The following is a 22657-nucleotide window of genomic DNA, read 5'->3' on the forward strand; positions in this document are numbered from 1 at the left end:
CCTCATTCAGTGGGTTAAGGATCCGGTGATGCCATGAGCTTTGGTGTAGGTCACAGATGGCTAGGATCTGGCCTGGTAGTGGCTGTGGTGTAGGCTGGCAGCTGTAGCTCTGACTCGACCCCTAGCCTGGGAACTTCCATATGCCGCAAATGCGGACCTAAAATGAACAACAACAACAAAAAAAAACATTAAAAAATAAAGGTCCTGAAAAGTTCTGCCATAAACACACCCATGTAACTTGGTTTATTCTAGTGCTTTCCAAATACATTTGCCATAAAGCCCTTTCTTCACAGAGTACGAGGGCTGTGGAGTTGAGTAACCAGGCCCCATCCAACCCCTTGGCTGACAAGAGCCAAGCGGCATGAGTGATGTCGCCCACGGGGCAGCATGCTAAGGAGGACGGCTCTGCGGAGGTGGCCAGTCCCTGGCAGAATGCTTCTAGTCTATCAGCTCACTCCTTTTTTCCTTGAAAAGTGTGTATCCCTAAAATTGTAGGTGGGGGTGGGGACAGCCAGCACCCAGGAGGCCCAGTGAGGAAGCCACAAACTCTCAAGGACTCATGTTCAGGCAAATTCCAACTTGCCTCCCCCCCCACCCCCGGTTTCTGAAGCGAATTCTCACAGGAACCTCAAAGGGGAATTTCCTCAAGGATCCCCATCCCCGTCTGAGGATTTTCTCCCCACCTGCCAGTGGGGGGTGGCTGGGGGAGGGGCTGGCTAAGGGTACAAGGATGCGGCAGTAGGACCTGGGGCCGAAAAAGGCAGGCAGAGGGCAAGGGAATGGAAAGCCTGGATTAAAAGCCCCAGCAACTTTCCTCCCCTCCCATTTTAAAAGGTTAATCATGGCCAAGCGGGAGCTGGTATCCTGCTTCTGGCTCCTGATTCTTTCTGAGGAAGTGTGTCTGCAGGCTGAGGAAATTTCCAAACAGAGCAGGATGAGGGGTGGGCAAGGAGAGAAAAGAAGAAGGAGGAGCGGCAGAGTCTCTCTCTCTCTTTTTTTTTTTTTTTTTTTTTTTGCTTTTCAGGGCCGTACCCACAGCATATGGAGGTTCCCAGGCTAGGGATCGAAGCAGAGCTACAGCAGCCAGCCTACACCACAGCCACAGCAATGCAGGATCTGAGCCGCGTCTGCAACCTGCACTACAGCTCACAGCAATGCCAGATCCTTAACCCACTGAACGAGGTCAGGGATCGAACCTGCCATCTCATGGTTCCTAGTCAGAATCGTTTCCACTGCGCCACAACAGGAACTCCGAGTTTCTCTCCTAAAGTCAGTTCTATCTTCCCAGTTACCAGACAGCAGGGCAAGTGCCACAACCCCAACCACTTCCTGAAAGCATCGCTAAGTGCTCTGGGCTGGGCAGTATGAAAACAGAATCTGTGTTCTGGTCCTGGCTTCCATCAGATAGCCATTCAACAAATCCTTGTGAGTGTGAGGTGCTGAGCTTGGTGCTGGGGGTATAAAGAGCTATGGTCCCCAGGCTCCACACTAGGGAAGGGTGTAGTTTTAGAAGAGCAGGGATAAGAATAATGCCTGTAGGAGTTTCTGCTGTTGTGAAATGGGACTGGCGGGGTCTCTGCAGCACTGGGACACAGGATCAATCCCTGGTCCAGCACAGTGGGTTAAGGATCCAGCATTGCCACAGCTTCTGCATAGGTCGCAACAGCAGCTTGGATCTGATCCCTGGCCCAGGAACCCCAAGCCATGGGGTGGCCAAAAAGAAAAAAAAAAAAAAAAAGGAATGATGCCTATAAAGACCTTCTGAGAGGCAGAAAGGAGGCAATGAGGGATTACTGTGAGCTGGAGTTGTATCTCGGGTCTCCCCCTTATCACCATAATATAACGATAACATAATTTTAACACAATATAATAATAAAAATTTACTCTGTGCCAGCATTGTATTGAGTATTGTTTTATCTATTATTTATTACTCATAACAAACCTATTTCTGTTCCCATTCATCAGATGAGGAAGCTGAGACTCAGCAAGTTTAAGTAACTTGCCCAATGACGCCTTGTCGGTTTGGAGTCCTGACCCCCTGACTTTTGTGCAAAGTCCCCATGCATTTCCGGTTTCCAAGTACCTGGGACAGAGCTGAGGACACGGGGCTCAGGGTGCAGGATACAGTCTCTGAGTGGCTGGTTGGGTCTGTCCCGTGCAACATCCTTAGAAATCATCCCTCCCCCATTCTTACAGCTCTTGGTACCCACATGTTTATCGATCCTTTTTTGTATGTAATGCAAATGGACACTTAATAATTTAGCAGAGTTAACAGTGCTGAAATATTAACAGCCTTTTCTCTTTTAATTAGCTGCTCAGAGAATGGCGGCCGGGGTCTGAAAGGAGGCTCTGGGGGCAGGTGCGTGGCTGGCTCCGCCTGAGCCTCCGTCTGCCAGGGGTGGTGCTACCGCCTCTCTTACAGACCATCGGCCATAGAACATGGGCCTCTGGGGAAAATTAACCCTGTGCTCTGTGCTCTCCACGGTGGAGGCTCACTCTGCCCCCCCGCCCCCACCACTGCTCTCCCATAGAGAGCAGAGCTGGCTGAAGCCAGTTCTCTGTTCAGGTCGCTGGCCAGGGGCAGGAGGGAGGGGGCAGGGGAGTAGGTGGCTTCTCAGGAGCGCTGGAATGGGGCGGGGAGACTCCAACTCCATGCTGGGGAACCGGTTTGAAACAGCGTCCCCAACCCTGTGCCATCTCCCCTGGCCCCACTGTAATGCCAGTCACCTGGCGGGGCGGAGGGCGGGGGTGTGGGGTGGGGAGGGCGGGGGGTTCTGGGGGGAAGGACCAGCACATCCTGCCGTGTCTGCCTCCGGTCACCTTCTCAGGGGCATTAGACCTTGACCTCAGTCCAGGATGGTTCCCCCTGCATCTTCCCTCTTGCTCCCTGGCCTCCCCGCCCTTCAAAGAGCACACACACCATCACCGGTTAACGTGCCAGTGATCCAGGGATCCCTTCTGTGACGCTTCCTGCGCACCTATTGTGTGAACCGTCCGGCCCTCTGCTCTGGGACGCAGAGCCAGATCAGGCGCAGCCCTAAAGAACCCTCCTCTGCCGCCCGCTGCACACTGTGTGAAAGTCTGCTCTCAGCATTAGCCTTTTTTGCTCATCAAAACCAAGTCCACATTCAGCCAACCACCCCTTTGGCTGCAAAAATCTTTCCCCAACCCGAGTATATGTATCTCTGACCTCCGGGTCCAAGAGTCCTGTTACTGACTGCGGAGAGCAGCCGCAGTTGAAAGGCCAGGGCACAGGCTGCCAGCCCATCACCACAATGAGCATGAAAACAAGCTCTGCTCCCGTAGTCAGGGGCAGGCCTGGGACTGCTCGAAGTCTGTTACTGTGGGTAAAGCCTGGGTCCATGTTCAGGAGCTGATACTGTTTGCTGAGCCTGATGCTGCTGGCAGAACCTGGCACTCCTCTGATGAAAGTGGTGGCCAGTCCATCTGTGCCCCTGTCTCTGGGAATATTTGGGTTGGCATCACTGCATCTACATCCGGGCCCCACCAGAAGGCACACAGGTGTTGAGAGTGCCCAGTTATGCTCATAGTACTGTCGTTGCGTATCAGTGGAAGTCTAATCTGCACATGATTGATGAACTCTGGGAGGTCAAGACAGGCTACTGGGAGAGCCCTCTAAATGGGGACTCTGAGGTCCCCAGGGAAACTATAAAGGGACTTTCTCCTCGGTGGGCCCCAGAACACAGGGATCAAAACTCTCAACACATGACGTGACCTGGGGCAGCTCTAACCAGTGCAGGCGGGACCCTCAGGGAAGAAAGAGCAGAAAAGCCCATGCCCCAAGCTGGGCACTCCTGAGCCAAGGCTGTAAACGCCAGTCTGAGGGGTTGCCCAGAGGGAGTGCTATGAGGGGCAGGAGAGAGGGCTCTGTCTCTCCTTCAATGACTGTGTGACCTTGGACAAATTACTTAACTTCTCGAAGCCTCAGTCTCTCATCTGCAAAATGGGGACATCTCAGCTCTTGTGGAAATAACTTCTGGGTTGTGGGGATTCAATGAGATAATGCGCATCGGGTACGTGGCCTGATGACTAGTATCTAATAAGTGCTCAAGACGTCTCAGTCCCCTTTTCATTGGACCATATAGACCAGGAACCTGGGAACCTGGTTTCCTTTGGGAACCTGTTTCAACCTGTAAGAAGAAAGCATACACCTGAATGAAGAGGTCTACTTTGGGGGGATGCCAAGAACCGTAAACCTGAGAGAGCAGAACCTCCGTGTGGACTGAAAGAGGCCGTGACTAGCAGGAAAGGTCTCCCTAGGAGAACATCCTGGACCATGGCAGGAGACAGAGGCTACGATCTATCGGGGCAGAGAACAGTTTCTGGAACCTGGGATCTGAGCCTGCCTGGCCCAGGGATGTGGGGCCCATGGACGTGGGGTTTCTCATGTAAAAATATTCTGTCTGGGTCCTGCTACCCACCCACCAAGCTCTGTCAGTCCTGAAGACCTCACTTGGCCCTGGGCCTGGCAGTGGGCCAAATTCCAGACATGACCAAGCTTCCGCCTGACAAAGCACACCTATTAAGTGTGTGTGAGCCCACGGGAGGAGCAGGGGTTCTCATTCAGGCTGTTGCGAAAATGTGGGGCAAATCATTTACCTCAATCTACAGCCTCAGTTTCCCACCAGTAAGATGGGCATAAGAATGTTCCCTACTGGGCATGTTAAATACAAAAAGAATGGAAACCACCAAGCACAGCACATGCTGCCCAGTAGAAGCTCTAGAAGGATAGTTAGAAGGGAAGAGAATAAAACCAAACTCATATCTCAGGGTGTGTCCACCGTGAGAAGGTCCCCCTAGTCTGAGAGTTGCAGCTTCCAGTGTGGAGCCTGACTGGCTCCTGAGTGACCCTGTTCATTGGAGCTTGAGGCTTAGTCACCAGGGCTCCAGTGTGCCCGTGACCAACACCAACAGTGGGGTGCATCCTGGGTGGGACCTGAGACACAGTGCCAGGGCTGGGCCCCTGACCCAGAATGCAGAGCCTGGGCCTTCCCTGGGCCAGGAAATAGAGGGAGCAGTGGCTTTGCTAAAGCAAAGAACCCCCAAGTCCCCCCTGACCCAAAAGCCCAGTGACTTCCTCCCACTCCCAGGAGCTGACACCCAAGCCTGACGCACAGGGCACAGTCTGTGACTTGGTACAGACCTGGCTGCAGGAGCCAAAAGGGACAAGGGGGGCTGAGGCACTGGGTCAGGGCTGACGTGTCCCTCTGGGGACCCCAGGCACTCAGAGAAGAGTAGGATGGTGGCAGCTGGGTGGGAGTTCTTTCCAACCCAACCTGCAAGAACTGACCAGAGGCTCTGCTCCGGCTCTTAACTAAACCCCCATTTCACCATTTAAAACAGAGGCCAATAATATTAGGCTCATCTTATTAAGTGAGATGACATATCAGAAAGCGCCATGTAAACTGCAAAGGTCTGGATAGATGAGGTCTAGTTATTAGGTGTGGAAAGACCCCAACATGGCTTCAGGAAGTGAAAACTGGAAGTTAAGAAGCAGGCCATAATGCACCTATTAAACCAGTGAAAATAAATTAAAATGATAAAATCCATTGTGGCTGGGCTGGGCACAAGTCGAGCTCAAACTTTTTGTAGCACAGCCTGGCAGTGCAAAATGAGAACCATAAAACTGTTCCTATCCTATGACCTATGAGGCAATCTCACTTTGGGGAATAGGCCCCAAGGAAATAATTTAAAAGGAAAAAGTAATTCACATAAGGATATTCACGGCAGAGCTATTTAGAAGAAAAAGAAATTGGCATCGGCCCAAAAGCCCAGCACTGAAGAAATGGTGACCAAACTCCAGTGCGTCGATGCAGGGGGTGCCCTACGGCCATTAAACTGACAAGTCTGAGGGCTCAGTCAATACCTGGAGACGTGTGTAGGAGATAAAGTCGGCCGAGAAAGCAGAACGGACCACTGTTTACCACTATGTAAAAATATATTGACAAGTATGGGCTGGGAATTTAGAATGAATGGTGAATGTTTGATGGTCACTGGGTTCCTTTTTTTTTCCTATGAGGTTGTTTAAGTGGATAATAATAACAATAACAACCCTGAAAGCAAAATCAATCTTGTGGCTTGAGAGCAGGTGGGGCCTCAGACCCCAGGACAGAAGGGCAGGGGAGGGAGGATGGTGTTCCTGCAGAGCCAACTGTCACCAGTCTGGTGAGGCAACATCTGGTCCCTCAGCCCAGGCCACTCTGGGATCCTGGGCATCCTTCCGCCCAGCCATGAGGTGGAATTATAGGTGTCATAATCTGACTGCTTGAAATCTCTCTCTTTTTTTCCCCTTTTTTGGTGGCGCCACAGCATATGGAGTTCGCAGGCTAGGGATGAGATCTGAGCTGCAGTTGTAGCCTATGCCCACCAGCTGCGGCAATGCTGGATCCTTAACCCACAGTGCTAGGCCGGGGACTGAACCTGTGTCTGAGTGCTCTGGAGATGCTGCTGATTCTGATGCACCATAGCGGGAACTCTTTGACTGCTTGAAACCTCTTTTTTTTTTTTTTTTTTTTTTTTGGTCTTTTTTGCCTTTTCTAGGGCCGCTCCCGTGGCATATGGAGGTTCCCAGCCTAGGGGTCTAATCAGAGCTGTAGCGGCCAGCCCATGCCAGAGCCACAGCAACGTGGGATCCGAGCCACGTCTGAAACATACACCACAGCTCACGGTAACACCAGATCCTTAACCCACTGAGCAAGGCCAGGGATTGAACCCAGAACCTCATGGTTCCTAGTCAGATTCATTAACCACTGTGCCACAACGGGAACTCCTGCTTGAAAGCTCTTAAAGCAGCCCTCGTCCAGTTCTTCCAGGCTGGACCTTCACCCCAGCTCAGAAGGTGGGAGGAGAATGAACTCTGAAGGGTTAAAAACCAGGGAGCAAAAGTTCCCTGGCAGCCAAGAGGGTTAAGGATCAGGTGTTGTCCCTGCTACGGCCGGGTTACTGTTATGGTGCAGGTTTGATCCCTGGCCTGGGAACTTCCACATGCCTCAGGTAAAGCCAAAAGAAAACCCAAACAAACCTGGGAGCAGAGATGCAAGGGGCATTAGCGTTCTGCCTCTCTCGACGACCCCTGACCTCGGGAGGGTGGCACGTACTGCCCCTCAACGTCCCCAGTGCCTGAGAGCCATTCCTCACCCGCCATCAGTGAAAACACACCATTAGCCAGAAACCGGGGATTCACCTCCGACCTCTCTCCTCCACACCCCATGCCCAATCTACCAGCTCGACCTTCGGAACTGATTCCTAATCTGACTCCTGCAACACCAACCTGGTCCTAGCCACCACCACCGTCTCCGGCCTGGATCTTTACCACAGCCTCCATTCGGAGGTCTACCCTGCTTCCTCCCTTGTTTGGTACAGTGTGTTCTCCACAAGCAGCCAGAGGGATCCCTACAACAATAAGTCAGCTCTCAATCCTCCTCCGCTCAAAATCCTACTGTGGCTCCCATCCCACTTCAAGTCAAAGGCATAGCTTTTCTCAACCGCCTGCCATGCCTTGCATCTGCTGCCATCCCCACCTCCGGTTGGGCTGTAGCCGTGCTGCTTTCCTGTGGCCCTTCAAGCAGGCCAAGCCTACTTCCACCTCAGGACCTTTGCACTTGCAGCTCCCTCTGCTGGACTGCTCTTCCCCAGACGTCCAGAGCTCACACCGTTGTTGCTTCCTTCAGCTCTTTTTTTTTTTTTTTTGTCTTTTTGTTGTTGCTATTTCTTGGGCCGCTCCCGCGGCATATGGAGGTTCCCAGGCTAGGGGTCTAATAGGAGCTGTAGCCACCGGTCTACGCCAGAGCCATAGCAATGCGGGATCCAAGCCGCATGTGTGACCTACACCACAGCTCACGGCACCGCCGGATCCTTAACCCACCGAGCAAGGCCAGGGATCGAACCCGCAACTTCATGGTTCCTAGTCAGATTGGTTAACCACTGCACCACGACAGGAACTCCTGTTCACTCTCCTTCTGTGTCCCTTCTGAAAGGAGAACACCCCTGGGAGGGAAAGCACGTTAAATTCCTGAAAGGGATGAACAATCCTTTTTTTTTTCAAGAGTCAATTCTGGAGGCATAAAGTTGGAGAACATATTTTCTTTACCATCCGGTATATTTATAAACCAGGAAATGGAAATGTAATACCTGCCCCCCCCACCTTAAGTATTCTCATTATTTTTTTTTCTCCATCATTGAAGGATTTCTCACCTTTTTTGGCTAAAATTTTAGAAACCACATAAGTGGCATGCACCGTAGGATCTGATTATAATGCTGAGCCTCTGCACAACCTGTAAATGACTTGAAACCCAGTAGGCTAGGGGAGAAAAAGTGAAGGACCTGTAGATGGGGGAGGCCAATTGGCCCAGAGTTCAATCACAGCAAGGGACAGAAAAATCATTGCCATTAGGAGGCTCCTAGGGGCTGAGGACAGAGGAGGGGGAGTTGCCTCTTAGGAGGAAGGTGAGTTCTGGAACGGGCAGCGACGGGAGGAGCAGTAAAGGGCTGGGTGCAAAACACACCTATCTCCCAACTGGTAAAATAGCTCAAAGGGAACTTTTTTTTTAGGGCTGCACCCTAGGCATATGAAAGTTCCCAGGCCAGGAGTCAAACCATAACTTCAGCTGCCAGCCTACACCACAGCTACAGCAATACCAGAACCAAGCCGTTTGCAATGTACACTGACGCTCAGGGCAACATCAGATCCTTAACCCACTGAGTGGTGCCTTGCCACAGCCCCCTGAGGAAGGCGCTGGTTTTTTTTTTTCTTTTTAGGGCCATACCTGTAGCATATGGAAGTTACCAGGCTAGGGGTCAAATTGGAGCTGCAGCTGCCGGCCTACACCACAGCCACAGCAATGCGGGATCTGAGCCTCATCTGCGACCTATATCACAGCTCACAGCAACGCTAGATCCTTAACCTCCTGAGCAAGTTGGAGCTCACGCTTGTCCTAAGCAGGAAGTCTCTCTTGAGCACCTATGATAACAAGGGCCCTGGCTGACATGTATTAAGTACCAGCTACTCGCTAGGCAGTGTGCTAACGCCACCAAGCCCCCCGCTTTTGCAGGGCCCAGGCTTCTTCCTGCACCTCACTAAGGATCTGGTGTTGATGGAATCAGCATCCTCATGGATACTAGTCAGGTTCGTTACCGCTGAGCCACCATGGGAACTCCAAGGAAGGTGCTATTATTATCACCATCTTGTGCCTGGGGAAACTCAGGCACAGAGTACAACCTGCCCAGATTACACAACCAAAGAGCAGCTGAGGCAGGACTCGAACCCTGATCTATTTCAGAAGCCTCTGATCCGAGCCTTCAGGCCACGCTGCCTCCCTACACTCCCGCCTGAGTGAGAAAGATGACTATTCATGGACTCTGATATATTTAGTTGCTTGCTTCTGAAATTAGACCTTGGCGGTGTCATGGAGCCTGGCAGTCATGTGCGACAGCTGACCTCAGAGCTGCTAGTCATTGACACCTCAGTGTGAAGAACTTCTCCAGTTACTCTGCTCCCTGGGGGCGCTGAGGCAGGAGGGAATGGAAATGGTGGAGGGCAGGGGCCTGGGGTGGGGGAGCTGCAGGACCACTTGGCTGACCCTTCCCAGAATCCTCCTCTCTGGTTGCCATGGAGCCACTTCTGCAGAGGCTGGGGCCCATGGCGGGGCGGGGAAGGCGAGGTGGGGCAGAGAGGAGTGACCCAGAAGAAAGGCAGCTAGCCTGTTTGTGAAGTCCCTCTGGAAAAGGGGGGCTGCAGAGGCACCCATCCTGAGCCCCTCGATCACTAGGGCCACCCTCAAGTGGGAAGAGAGAAGGGACTCCCAGGAGAAACTGAGAAACACTGAGCAGAGGTGGGTGCAGGAGGTGACGGAAGCATGCAGAAGATGCGGGAAAGTGAGGTGCAGGAAGAAGCCTGGGCCCTGCAAAAGCTGGGGGCTTGGCGGCGTTAGCACAGTGCCCAGCAAGTGGCTGGTACTTAATACATGTCAGCCAGGGCCCTTGTTATCATAGGTGCTCGAGAGACTTCCTGGTTAGGACAAGCGTGAACTCCAATTTGCTCAGACCTGGAGTGAGGCATGAACACCGCAGATGTGCTCAGGGATCCCTCTGAGGGCCCCTCTGCCCTGCAAGGGGCCTTTCCAAGGTGCCAGTGCCCCTCCGAGCCTGAGCAGCTCTGTTCCTCCGAGGCTGGCTGGGCAGGACTTCGGGAGAAGAAGCATCCCAGCCACTCAGCCCAGCTGGGGCCACTGTGTCCGTGCGCCCAGCCCAGCCCCCACCCTGGCACGGGCACAGCGGGTGAGCGCACGCCTGGCACAGACCCCAGTGCCTGGGAAGAGAGGCTCCAAGCGGGCGGCTTTGTATTTTGTAAAAACCAAACCCACAACTGAGCTCTCCAGCCAAGCGGGGCCTGCTGGGAAGGCTGGCGGGTCTCTCTTCCCGTCCCCCGGCTGGGGCCCACCCTCCCTTCCTCACCCCCACCCCAGGAACCATGGGGAGCACCAGCTGCCACCCGGACTGGCATGGGGGGCAGAGGGGGTGGCCTGGGCCCAGCTCTGGCCGTGCCAGGGCTCATCCCCCCACCCTGACCCCTTTCCTGCCTGGAATAAATTGGAATACAAATCAGAGGGAAACGCTTTCCTCTGTTTGAACAAATTGCTATGGATTCCTCCCTGTCTCAGGTCAGGGCTTGCGATGGGGGATATTTTCACTCGCCGACTGCTAATAGACTCAGGAGAAGCTGCTGGATCGATGGAGGCCGGGAAAATTAGCCAGGAGCTTCAGGCCAGCCTCGGCCTGTCCCTGCCCCCACTTCAGGTCTCCTAGAGGGGGCGGGGGCAGCTATAACCCAGGCTGGACAGAAGCGCTCGGGTGATGGTCCTAAGTGCTGGATGCCCGTTCCTGCCCCCAGCTGGGAAACAAGGCAAGGACGACCAGGGGCTTCCCGGAGGAGCAGTGGGATAAAGGTGGACCCGAGAAGTCCCCAAGGAGGTCTGCAGTCCCCCACCACATACACACATGACTCCCTGCACGTAAACACACGGTCTGTGTGCATTGTCACACGCACCCACACCTTCAGCACACACACGCCCACGTGTATCTATGAGTGCACGAAAAGTACTGATGAAGCGTGTGTGCCCAGGGCAGGGAGGGCTTGGGCAATGTATTCAGCTCCTGTTGAGGAACCTGGTGAGAGCAGTTTATCTCATGTCACTGGTTCTGTGTGTGCGCGTGCGCGCACACACACACACACACACACACACACACACACACACACACAATGATCTCCACCAGCAGCCAGGGCTCCCCACCAATCACTCCTTTCACCCCTCAGCCTGGTTCTATAATCCTGCAGGGGGGCCTGGAGGAGCTACAGCCTTCACTAGCCTCAGCTCCAAGGAAATGAGGGGGAGGAGACTGGCCAGGGGGGAAGCAGCCCACACTCAGCCTGGGCAGCCTCACAGCCCCCTGCTCCCTCAGCTCCTGTGAAAGCGAGGGAGTGAGCCAGGCCGGTGTCGGTGTCAAGCTGCTTCAGGCACATAAGGGCATCCCTTGGTGTGGAGCCCTCCCGCTGTACCAGTGGGCAATGCCTGGGGCCATGGCTGCAGGGGAGCCGGGGAGAAGCAGGAGGGACGGGGAGAACTCGCTGCAGCCTCTTGAATGCCCCAGAAGGTGGGGTGGTTTGATCTAGAGAAAGCCTCTCATGTCTCCTGCCTGCTGGCCTTGGCACGTGAAGCCACATGTATGCACACGTGCATAAACACACACACACACACACTCCCTTCAGTAACCTAAAGCCCAGATCTGACTTGGAAGATAGATGTGAGAGAGAAGGTGTGTTCACTGGCAGGTAGAGGTTGGTGTGGTCCTTGGTTGTGCCCACAGCATATGGAAGTTCCCAGGCCAGGGACCAAACCCATGTCACAGCAGCGACCTAAGCCACTGCAGTGACGATGCTGGATCCTCAACCCACTGTGCCTCAAGGGAACTCCCATCTGACCACTGGTTTCTGCCTCTTAAAACTGAGCAGCCAGGGGCCAGGGGACCCCCAGGCCTGTTACCTCTGACCTTCCAGGATTCCAAGCTGGGCTCCTTCTTTGCTGTGTGGCCTCTTTCTACCTCAGATTTCTCTTCTGTCAAATGATTTGTTTTGCCCTAAGATCCCTCCAGGCTCTGATTCCACAAGCCTGTGATTCTAGACCATCTCTTTGTCTTGCTCTAGGCTGACTCCTTAGGAACTAGAACAGTGTCGGGAGCATAGGAGGTGCTCAGTAAATATTTACTTAATTAATTAATCTCAGGTCCCAGTTGGTAGTGAAAAGACAGAAATTCACAACAGGAGGGAGGTGCTGTTCTGATCCTGACCCAGAAGGCACAGGGATCTTCAGGGAGGCAGGCTGGCCTGGCCATGGCCCACAGGAGAAGGAAGGGACAGAATGCAACAGACCTCGTTACCCGCAGAGAATCCTGCCTGCAGAGAGAAGGGGCGATCTGCTCTCAGAGCTTGTCCCCATCTCTTTCTTAGTTTTGAATTCAGCAGGTAGGGAGCTAACGTTCGTGCCTCTCATGCAATGTCCAAAGGACCTGGAGACTCGGAGTTGTCCTCAGTGACCCCCAACCCTGCCCTTCCCAGCTGTGAGGCCTCCCTGGATCCTCTCAGGAGAGGATCTTGGGGAAATGGATGTGCTGGGGCTCCAGTCCCAGAATCCAAGGAGGCAAATGAGCAGCTCACAGGGCTGGTGGCTGCAGGGGAGAGTTTTCAGCCTGGAATCAGGGCTGATTCATACACGCATTTCAGAAGACAAGACCTAAGAACAAAGAGTCCAGCAGAGCAGGCTGAATCTGAAAAAGCAAGACCGATGGCTCAGGCAGGAGGTAGTACAGGCTGGCGGTGCCCCCTACTCCCTCCCTACCCCCCAACCACTTCAGGGCATACCTGCCAGCACCTTCCTCTCTCTGCCTGAAGCTGGCTCTGGCCCCTAGAGCTCGCGCTGCCTGTGTGTGCTCCTGTGTGTGCTGCCTGTGTGTGCGGAGGGCTGAGTACCAGGAAATTAACACCCCCTGGGGCAGCCCTCAACCAGTGACAGATGAGACATAGTGTATACATGCCCCAACCCCCACATCCCCATGGCGGGGTAACTCTGAAGTGTGCTTTACAATGTCGCAGAGGTCCCCAGGGAACATGGTGGTGACTGGCTTAAAAAGGAACCTTCTATTGGTTCTTTTGCTTCCCTGTCTCTTCACCCTATTCCCCTCCCAGAGCTTCCTGGATTCACGTTCCAAATAAACTGCCCACCCTTGGCTCCTTATCTCAGGATCTGCTTCTGGGAAACTCAAGCCAAGATTGTGAGTCCAAGCCAATTTTGATCATCAAGGTGTCCATCATTAAAAATCTTACTTGGCCACAGCCCAGGGGCCTCATATTGTCTAACAACCTTACACACACACACACACACACACACACACACAGGCTCGAATATCTTACCATGATCCCTTACCTCCACCTTCACTTCCTTGGCAACCTCCTTGCCTGAATCCCAGCACCTCAAGATCCAATTCATCTGATCAACCAACCCCAGGAAAATGCCTTGAGGGATGGTAGATAGTCCCAGAGCCAACTTCTGGAAACCGTGCCCATGTTTCTGTCAGCTCACCTGAATAATAACTTTAAGCTGGAACTTAATCCATGTGACAGAGATGTAGGACCTGGAGGAGACTGGTCGCAAGCTCTCCTTCGTACTGCCAAGCTGGCTGCCTCCTCCACCCACAGGGAGGCCTCCCAGGGCCTCCCTGACATTGCACGGAAGGATTCTGACATCTAACCACGAGTCCTGGATCCAGAGTGAACCTCAGATCCTGCAGTCCCAACGCAATGGGAATAAGAAATAGAGTTCACGGGGAGGAGGGGAGCATTATAGAGATGTGGGCATGAAATGAGCTTATAAATGCCATGCAGACAGAGCCTGGCTTCTCCTGAGCCTACCGGGTCATAGAGGAGAATGAGAAGGCTCCATCTGGAATGTCCCTTAACATGACTCTTAACTTCAGCCTTGGCACCTAATTGCTGTGTGACCTTGACAAGCCACTTACTTTCTCTGGTCTCAGTCTCTTCCTGCCCAGAATCTCAAAGATCTGCCTCTGGGCCACTTAAGGCCAATGGCCAGCAACTAAGCTTACTTCTTGCCACAGCCTCAACCTCTATTCTCCTGGCCTTCTCTGTGTCTAGCATGTGGCTTTATTCCAGAGAGGAGAGTAAAGCCAAGTCTGACAGCACAGACCTTCAGCTTGCCTTGTGGGCTTGTGTATTTTGCTGGAGATAAACTGCCTCCTCAAGGGTCCCCTGATTTTGCTGGAACACCGAAACTAAACCCAGAGAGATGAGGCCACCAGACTCCAGCTCCCTCCCCACTTGTAGCCTCCCAGTGTCCCTCTCAGAGACGGGGAAAGTGCCTTCACGAAGAGTTTCCTAAGAATCACCTAAGGAAAGTCTCAGGGTCAAGGAGGCATTCAAGTTCAACTCAGAGACCTCAGCTCCTAAATCTTCCTGGTAAGAGGTAATGTTATAGCAACTTGAAATAAGGTCAGACAATGAGAAGAACTTCCCAACGAAGGACCAGACACTGAGCAAACAGCGGTGGGGTTGCCTGGGCTCACATGGGTGTGGGCCTGCTGCGAGGCAGAAAGATGAGGTCAATCACTCTCTGGCCCGTGGCTCCTAGCAGAGTACCTCAGTTTCTGTTCCCCCAAATCAGGAGCATCCACAGAGCTCTCCTGAGGCTGGAACTGAGAGGAGCTACCTGTTAGTGGAGAGAGGTACCAACCAGTGGAAATGAACAAGCTCATGGCAGTGGGAATGGACAGCGTGCTGGGGTGGGGAAGAGGCAACAGGGGACCCAGCAGGTGGGAAGCTGGACCCTCTCCCCTGCTCTGGGCCTCAGTCTTCTCTGAGGTTCTCCCCTGGCATCCTCAGAGCAGCCACAGCCTCCCCTCACCTGAGCAAGGCTGGCAGGGTAGGGAGAGCTTGGGAGAAGAGCAACTGCTGACATCCCTCTAAATCCTCTCATTTCAAGAAACACCAGCTGATCCTGAGGTGGGGATTTGCGGGAAAGACCGCTCGCTACCGACCCAACATCCATCCTCCCCTTCTTTCTAAATGAACCCTGATATTCTCTTGGGTGAGAATGTGTCCATAGAAAAGGCTATTATTTCTCAGCCAATCTACATCTAAGGATGGCCAATATGATGTACACAGACACACTGGGAAGGAGCTTCTGGAAAAGCTGACTCAACTGGTAAATGACTCAGCCTTTCAATGTTCCTCCCTTCTTTCTGCCTGGAATGTGCCATGATGGCTGAGCCCCTGCAGCCCTTTGGTGATTTTGAGGCAAAATGCCTTAAGGAAGGGTTCCTGAGTTTTGCTGCACCTGGGGATTTCTTAATCACCTGGGGATTTTTTTCTTTTTCTTTTTCTTTTCTTTTTTTTTTTTTTTTTGTCTTTTCTAGGGCCGCTCCTGCAGCATATGAAGGTTCCCAGGCCAGGGGTCTAATTGGAGCTGTTGCTGCTGGCCTATGCCAGAGCCATAGCAACGCAGGTTCTGAGCTGCGTCTGCGACCTGCACCATAGCTCATGGCAATGCCAGATCCTTAACCCACTGAGTAAGGCCATGGATCGAACCTGCAACCTCGTGGTTCCTAGTCAGATTCGTTAACCACTGTGCCATGATGGGTACTCTGGGATTTTTTTTTTTTTTTAATGTTGATGTCTGGTTCTCACTCCCAGACATTCTGATTGAGTTGGTATGAGGTATTACCTAGGCACTGAGATTTTTTTGGCCATGGCATGCAGTGGTTTGAAGTAGAGTCTCAGCATTGAGATTTTTAAACACTCCCAGGTAATTCTAACATGCCGAAAGATTTGAGAAGCACCAATGTAAGGAGATCAGAACAAGATGAGAGAGGTCTGGATCTCTAATGACCAAGAAGTCACCATAGCAGCCCTGGATTACCTACATCTAGACTTAAAAAAGTCACTTGTATTTGTTTGAGATGCTATAGTCAGGTCTTGGGTTCTGGCAATAGAATGTGATTCCTAACTGATACAGGACTGAGGGGCCTCATGCTGCTTCCATCAGCAACCCATCCTCCACAGCACAGTCTGGAGAACAACAACAACAACAACAACAACAAAACAGACACTGCCCTCGGGAACTCCCAACCTGGGCAGTAGGTAGACACCAGATATGGCATTGGGTGGGCTTGAGTTCAAGTCCGAACTCCACCACCTGCTCATGGCAGGACCTTAACCAAGTCATTCAAGCTGAGCCTCAGCTTCTTCATCTAGAAAATGAGGATGCTGGAAAAAAACTACATTCCGCCACTCCACTGCGAGCCCCTGGGGGGCAGGTGTCCTTCACCTCTGCAGCCACTTCACCCACCACCCTTCCAGACCATCAGCAGCTACTCACTACGTATTGGCTTGGTTAACACTGAATTGCTACCATGTGGTCCAGCTTTGAAATTTTCATTTTTCTCCAAACCAAAAAAAGAGAAGAGAGTAAACAAAAGGACCACATTTCAAAAAGGTAACAGAATTTATGTATTGAAAATCAATGAAAACAACATTTCTGGAGCAGTTTCTTTTGGCCTCTCTAGGTTCAGGACTAGAAATTCTCTGGCTAGAAGCAGAGTGAGAGAGGCCACTCTCTCAAACTTGTAACCCTTCCCAGTTAGAACTACTACACTAAGAAGTCCCCTTACTCATAACTGAAAAAAAAATAATAAGCAGTGTTTTTCAAGACCCCAGGGTCCAGATGAGCACGGTTGAAACAAAGCTTGGGCAGTGACCTGGAAAACCCAGAAGTGGCCTCAGAAAGACCCTGGGGAAAGGCTTCTGTCTGGGCTTAATGCGTTCAGATGCAGTGTCTACATCAGTTGTGCCTGAGAATCAACTGGAGAGCTCTTCCGACCACAGTTGCCTCGGTGCCACCTGCAGAGCATCTGGTTCAGGAGGTTGGGGGGCGGAGCCAGGCAGCTGCTGTCGAGAAATCTCTCCAGGTGGTTCTGACATGCAGCCCGGGGTGAGAACCACTTCTCTGCATGGCTTCCAACCCTCCAGATAATCATATCTCACGGGAAAAGAACCGAGAGCCCGGGGCAGACTCTCCAAAGCTGGCCAAACAGCACCCTCCTGCCCCCCACATCACCCCCACCCCAGAGGTCACCCGCCCCTGCAGCCCCAGCTTCCCACAGCTAGCCGGGTTCCCAGCCATTTGCCTGCCACCCCTCAGTGAAACAGAGTCCCCATAGTCTGCCTTAGAGGGACAAAGAGCTATCGCCCTGGCTCCTCTGTCACCTGAGAGGTGGGTGTGCCTGAAGCAGCCTTCCCAGCAAGGAAACTGAGGCTCAGAGAGGTGAGGCTCCTGGGTCAGCGTCCCTCAGAGGCAGCCAGTGGCCCGCAGGCCCCGAAGCCCTAGGCTTCCCATTCGAGGCCTAGCCTCTTTCCTGTCTGCCCTTGCTGTTCGAAGCGCCATCCATGGGCCAGCAGCATCGGCATCGCCCAGGAGTCTGTTAGAAACGCTGAAGCTCTGCTCAGCCCCAGACCCGCTGAATCAGTGTTTTCCCAAAATCCCTCGAGGACCCCACTGGGTCTGGAGGAGCCCCGCTCTGTGCCGCAGCTGCCTCCCCACAGGCCCCCAGGCCCCACATGGCCCTTCCTCCACCTCCTCCCCCACCTCAGATGGCCCTTTGTCCCATGGACTCCGTCCCTCCCCTGGTTCTCTGGTCCCTGTCCTCTCTAGGGTGTCCCACTACCTCCATGCAGACACCTGCCCTGTCTCCTCTTTCTCCTGCTACCCCCAGGGCACTGGTCTCAGCCCGGTCTCCTCTCTCGCTCTCCTTTCTCTTCCCTGGACATTCTATTCCACCTCGTGGCCTCAACCCACATCGTTCTGGGCACATAAATCCCGATGTGCAAATCTATCTCTAAGACCAGTCTCTCTCCCGAGCACCCTTCATGTACATATGCTCCGTCAGCATCTCTCCCGGACATCCCACCACACCAAATTCAAAACCGCACGGGCATTGCCTTTATTTTTCTTCTTTGTAGGGCCGCACCCTCAGCATATGGATGTTTCCAGGCTAGGAGTCAAATTGGAGCTGCAGCTGCTGGTCTACACCACAGCCACGGCAACCACAGCCACGGCAACGCTACACCACACTGAGTCTGTGACCTACACCACAGCTCATGGCAAGGCCGGATACCTAACCCACTGATGGAGGCCAGGGATCGAACCTGCATCCTCATGGATACTAGTTGGCTTCGGTACCTCTGAACCACAACTGGAACGCCACATTATCATTTGAATAAAACTATGCTTCGAGGCTTTGCTGAGGGCCAGGCACAGGGCTCAGGGCCTCCCAGGCAAGTAGTTAACGCCTCAGGCTCTCACAGCAGGTGCAGGGCAGAGCTAGAGTTCAGACCCGGTTTCTTACCGGGAAGGCTAGGCATTTAACTACTTCACTCCCCTGCCCAGACCTGCCGGACTTCCCAAGACCTTTGCTTCCCCTCATGGCCTTTGTGTGCCAAGCCTCCCAACACCAAACTTCAGAGCCATTGTCAGTTTCTATCCCTCCCCTGAGCTCTGAAACAGGGACCTAGTGATTGCACAGTCTCACTTCTTGCCTTTTGTAACAGTGTCTGCCTGGATCCTCCCCACCCCCGCCCCCAGATCCAACCTCCCACAGTCTATTCTCTACATGGCAGCCAGAGGGATTCTATTAAAAAGGTGTCAGTTCATGTCCCTCCCCTGTTCAAAACCCTTCCAGGGCCCCCACCTCTCAGAATAAAATCCAGAGTCCTTACATAGCCTTCAAGGCAGACAACAATCTGCCCCCATTAACTCTCAAATCCAGCCTCCTACTCTGGTTCCCATGGCTCACTCTGCTCCAGCCACACTGGAGTCCTCATTGTTACGAAAGAGTCCCGGCTTGTTCCTACCCCAGGGCCTTTGCACTGGCTATTCTCCTGCCAGGAGCACACTTTCTGCCAATATCCACAGGGCTTCCTCCTTCCTCCCTTGGGAATCTTCAGGTCTCTGCTCTGGGGGCACCAACTCAAGGACCACCCCTACCCCCAACTATATATACATGAATTTGAATCACAGTCTCCCACACTTTGTCCCCTTAGCCGATTTGCCCTTTTTTTTTTTAAATAGAACTCATCACCATAGAATGCATTATATACTTATTCACTGACTTGTTTGCTGCCTGCCTCTCCTCAGTTTGCAAAAGAGCATGTCATTCTCACCAAATATCTCAAGTGCCCCATACAGAGCCTTCATTCATATGTTTGTCGATTGGCTGCAGTGCTGGTACCCACTCCCTCCTCTCTGTTCCCACAGCCGCCCCCCTCCCCAACCGCCTCCACTCAAGCTCTCACTACAGCTTCTCCAGTGGAATCTCCCGACCAGTCTCCCTCCTCCTGACCACAACCTCCTCAAATACAAAGCTGCATGGCTGCCCTGGGCCTAATATGAACTACCTGGGCTCACATCATCCCATCTCCGTGCTTGGGACCCTCTCAACATCATCTCCAACCCAAGATTCCAGCCTACCCACCTCCAAGCATGGGCTTTATAGTCAGCAAATCTGGGTTCAAGCCCAGCTCTGCCACTTGTTCAAGTAACTGTGTCCTTCTGAGCCCTCAGTTTACTCACCCATAAAATGGGCTGCCCAGTGACTCGCTCTTAAGGGATTGTGGGAAGGATTAAAAAGACATGATATCAGTCTGGCCGGTAAAGATCAGCAATGTTTATTATTATTTCTTTACTGTTCCAACTCTAACGGCCCCCATTCCCTTTGAACTCACGCTCAAGCCCCAATGAATGACTCATCACTCCCCCTACATACCTGAGTTCTATATCCTCCGTGCCTTTACCAGAACGAGCCCCCCACCTGGGATGCTCTTCTCAGTCCTTACTTGCACTTGTCAAGGCTGATTCAATCCCCCCTCCCAAGGCCTTGGGAGTCACTTCCCCACCTCTGAATTCCCACAGTCCTTTATCTGCCCTTGTCACATGGCATTTATCAAGATCTTCGGAACCACCATCTTGTATCCGATTCCCTCCCTCTCCTTCTCCTTGAGGGCACAGCCTCCGTCTTATTTATCTCAGGAGCCCTGTCAATGCTCAGAACAGGGCCTTGCTCAGTGGAGCTACTCAGTAAACACTCAATGAATCGGGAGAGGGACACCATATTGTTTTCCTACCCCCCCATCCAAAGATCCACTGGGATCGAGGCTCCCAGCCACTTCTCACCAGCTGTGTAACCCTGAGCAAGTCGCTTAACTCTGAGAAACTTGGTTTCATTATCTGTTAAATAGGGACAATAGGACCTGACGTTCTGACCTCTCAGAATGTGACAGAATCGCAAGAGGTAGAGGCATGAAAATGCCTGGCAAGGCACATGGCATTTACACACCTGTAAGATGCTGTTGACTTAACCCACGAGCCTCCCTAAAAAGTTCGTTCCTCTTTGCACAAAAAGATGCCTGAAGACTCAACACTGAACGCACAGTGAGATGTCAAGTGAGTTTTACCTTCTTCCTTATACATATATGTTTTCTCTGATTGTTTTTGCAAAGAACACGTGTTGCTCATAGACTTGTGGAAAAGGGAGATTTCATTGCTTATGGAAAAAAGATTCATTCCTTTGAATTAAGCATCACTCTTGCCTTCCATACCAGCATTTACATGCAATAGGGGCCCCATAATACCTAGTGCCAGCCACCCGCAGATGGGTGCCTGCAAAACAAGGCCTTCTGACTGTGGGGAGGAAGATGCAGATGAGGAGCCACACCAGGTTCACAGCTCTGCCAAGGCACCAGCCCCTGCTCTGCACTCAGTGCCACCGGGCCAGGGGCCAACCCTCCTGGGCCCCACCAAAGAGCTCTCCTCCAGCCTGGGGTGCAGGAAGAGGGGCTTTGGCCACAGGTCAAAACCACTGGGGACCCTTGGGGTGGGGACACAGGAGCTGAAGGGAGACCTGGAGCTTCAGAAGGCCCTAAGGCTAAGAAGTTAGAATAACTCTCATCCTACTGAGAGGCTTGAGGCCAAGGGAGCCCAGGAAAGGCAAGAAGCAATGTGGTGGCCAAGCCCTCCCCCTGCTGGCCACATCTGGAGTGGCAGTGCCAGCTGCACAGGGCAGGGGCCCCAGGCACAGCCCAGCACCTGGGGCCTGGTCAGGCTCAGGTGTCCAGAGGCAGGTCAGATGGGGAGGGCTCTTCCAGGACTGAGAATCCCAAGGCTCTACTTCCCAGGTCTGCTGTTTTTGCCAGGTGGGGCATCTCCTGGCCCAACCTGCCTGAGCCCACCCACAAGGCGATGAAAGGTAAGAGCCAGCGAGAGCAAGGCAGATGAAGGGGAGGGGGGCGGTGGGGGAGAGGAGGTCCTCACACTCCCGCCTCTGTCTCACTCCTCCCAGGCCCGCCTGGGCCTCCTGGGCAGCCGGAGAAGCCGTGGCTGCTACCACTGCCCGGATTTCCACTCCCGCCCCCAGGTATTGATTTCCTGCATCATTCATTTGCCGGGCCTTGGCGGCTGTGATTAGCTCCCTCCATTCTCCCTATGGAGCCCCCCCGCCCATCCCTCCATGTTCCAGCAAAGCAGAGCTAACACCAGGCTCTAGATGAGGCTTTGCCACCCTGGCCCCAGCAGCTCACAACCAGGCCTGGCCAATTACAATTAGGCCCCTTGGCATGTCCCCAGCCTGCCCCTCAAAGGTGCTTTCCTGGCTAGTAAAATTCTCCCGAGCACCCCACCCACACCCCGCAGAGTCCCCTCGTAAGCAGGAAGCACAGATTTCCAGCCTGCAGGATAGGATCCTGACCATCATATGGATCTTGACATCCAGCCTGGGGAGACCTCAGACTGGCTCAGGGGTCAACTTCAACTTGGAGGGGTGGGAGTGCAGAGAAAAAGGAAACAAAACAGCCTGGGTTTGTGGACATGAGGCCCTCTCTCTCCCTCGGGCAGCGAAGAGAGAGAGGCATGGACCTTCTTGAGGGCATTTAGAAAACCCCAAGCCTCTGTTTGCCCTGGGGGACCAGAGCTTTCTGATGGCATGACTTCCTTTTCCAGGGGACAGCCAGTTTCAAGGCATGGGATGGAAACTGTAGTGAAAAACCCTGAGGGCCCATACCTAGATCAGCACCCAGAAAATGGCATTGGGAGACACACTTCCTGAAATTCCCTCTCCGCACCCCTCAGAGGAGGGGAAGAAAAAAAAAAAAACCTGACTTGGTGATAATTCTGTAAGCTATGTTGCTCTTGTCAAATTATTCAACATCTGTCTTCATGTTCCCACAAAAATTAGCATAGGATAGTAGTTTCTGATGACACCTTTGGTGAAATATTTTGACTTCCACCAGTAAGTTGCAAACAACCTGTCTTAAGGATAATGTCAATTCCCACTCCTGCATATTAAATAATCCAGGGGTTTATTGTGTTTTTGTAAGGGAGAGGAGTCCCGCTGATCTACCCCTGGCTGGAAGTCCAGCAGCTATGGGAGGAGGCGAGGAAGCCAGGATGGAGTAGCGGGTGCTCTCTGATGCAATTCACACACAGGATACTCCTCCTCCATCACCTGGCTACTGCCTTTGTCA

At 52.9% G+C, this 22657-nt stretch overlaps 1 protein-coding gene across 7 annotated transcripts in view; it reads right to left on the bottom strand.

Annotated features, from left to right (window-relative positions):
* Window positions 1-22657, bottom strand: part of MDGA1 (MAM domain containing glycosylphosphatidylinositol anchor 1) — a 65240-nt gene that overhangs the window by 37009 nt on the left and 5574 nt on the right. The window lies entirely within an intron of this gene.

The sequence above is a fragment of the Sus scrofa genome, chromosome 7 (genome assembly GCF_054392235.1).
Source record: "Sus scrofa isolate SSC_HxYL_T2T_F1_AM1 chromosome 7, Sscrofa_HxYL_maternal_Yorkshire_Landrace_v2.0, whole genome shotgun sequence".
Lineage (NCBI taxonomy): Eukaryota > Metazoa > Chordata > Mammalia > Artiodactyla > Suidae > Sus > Sus scrofa.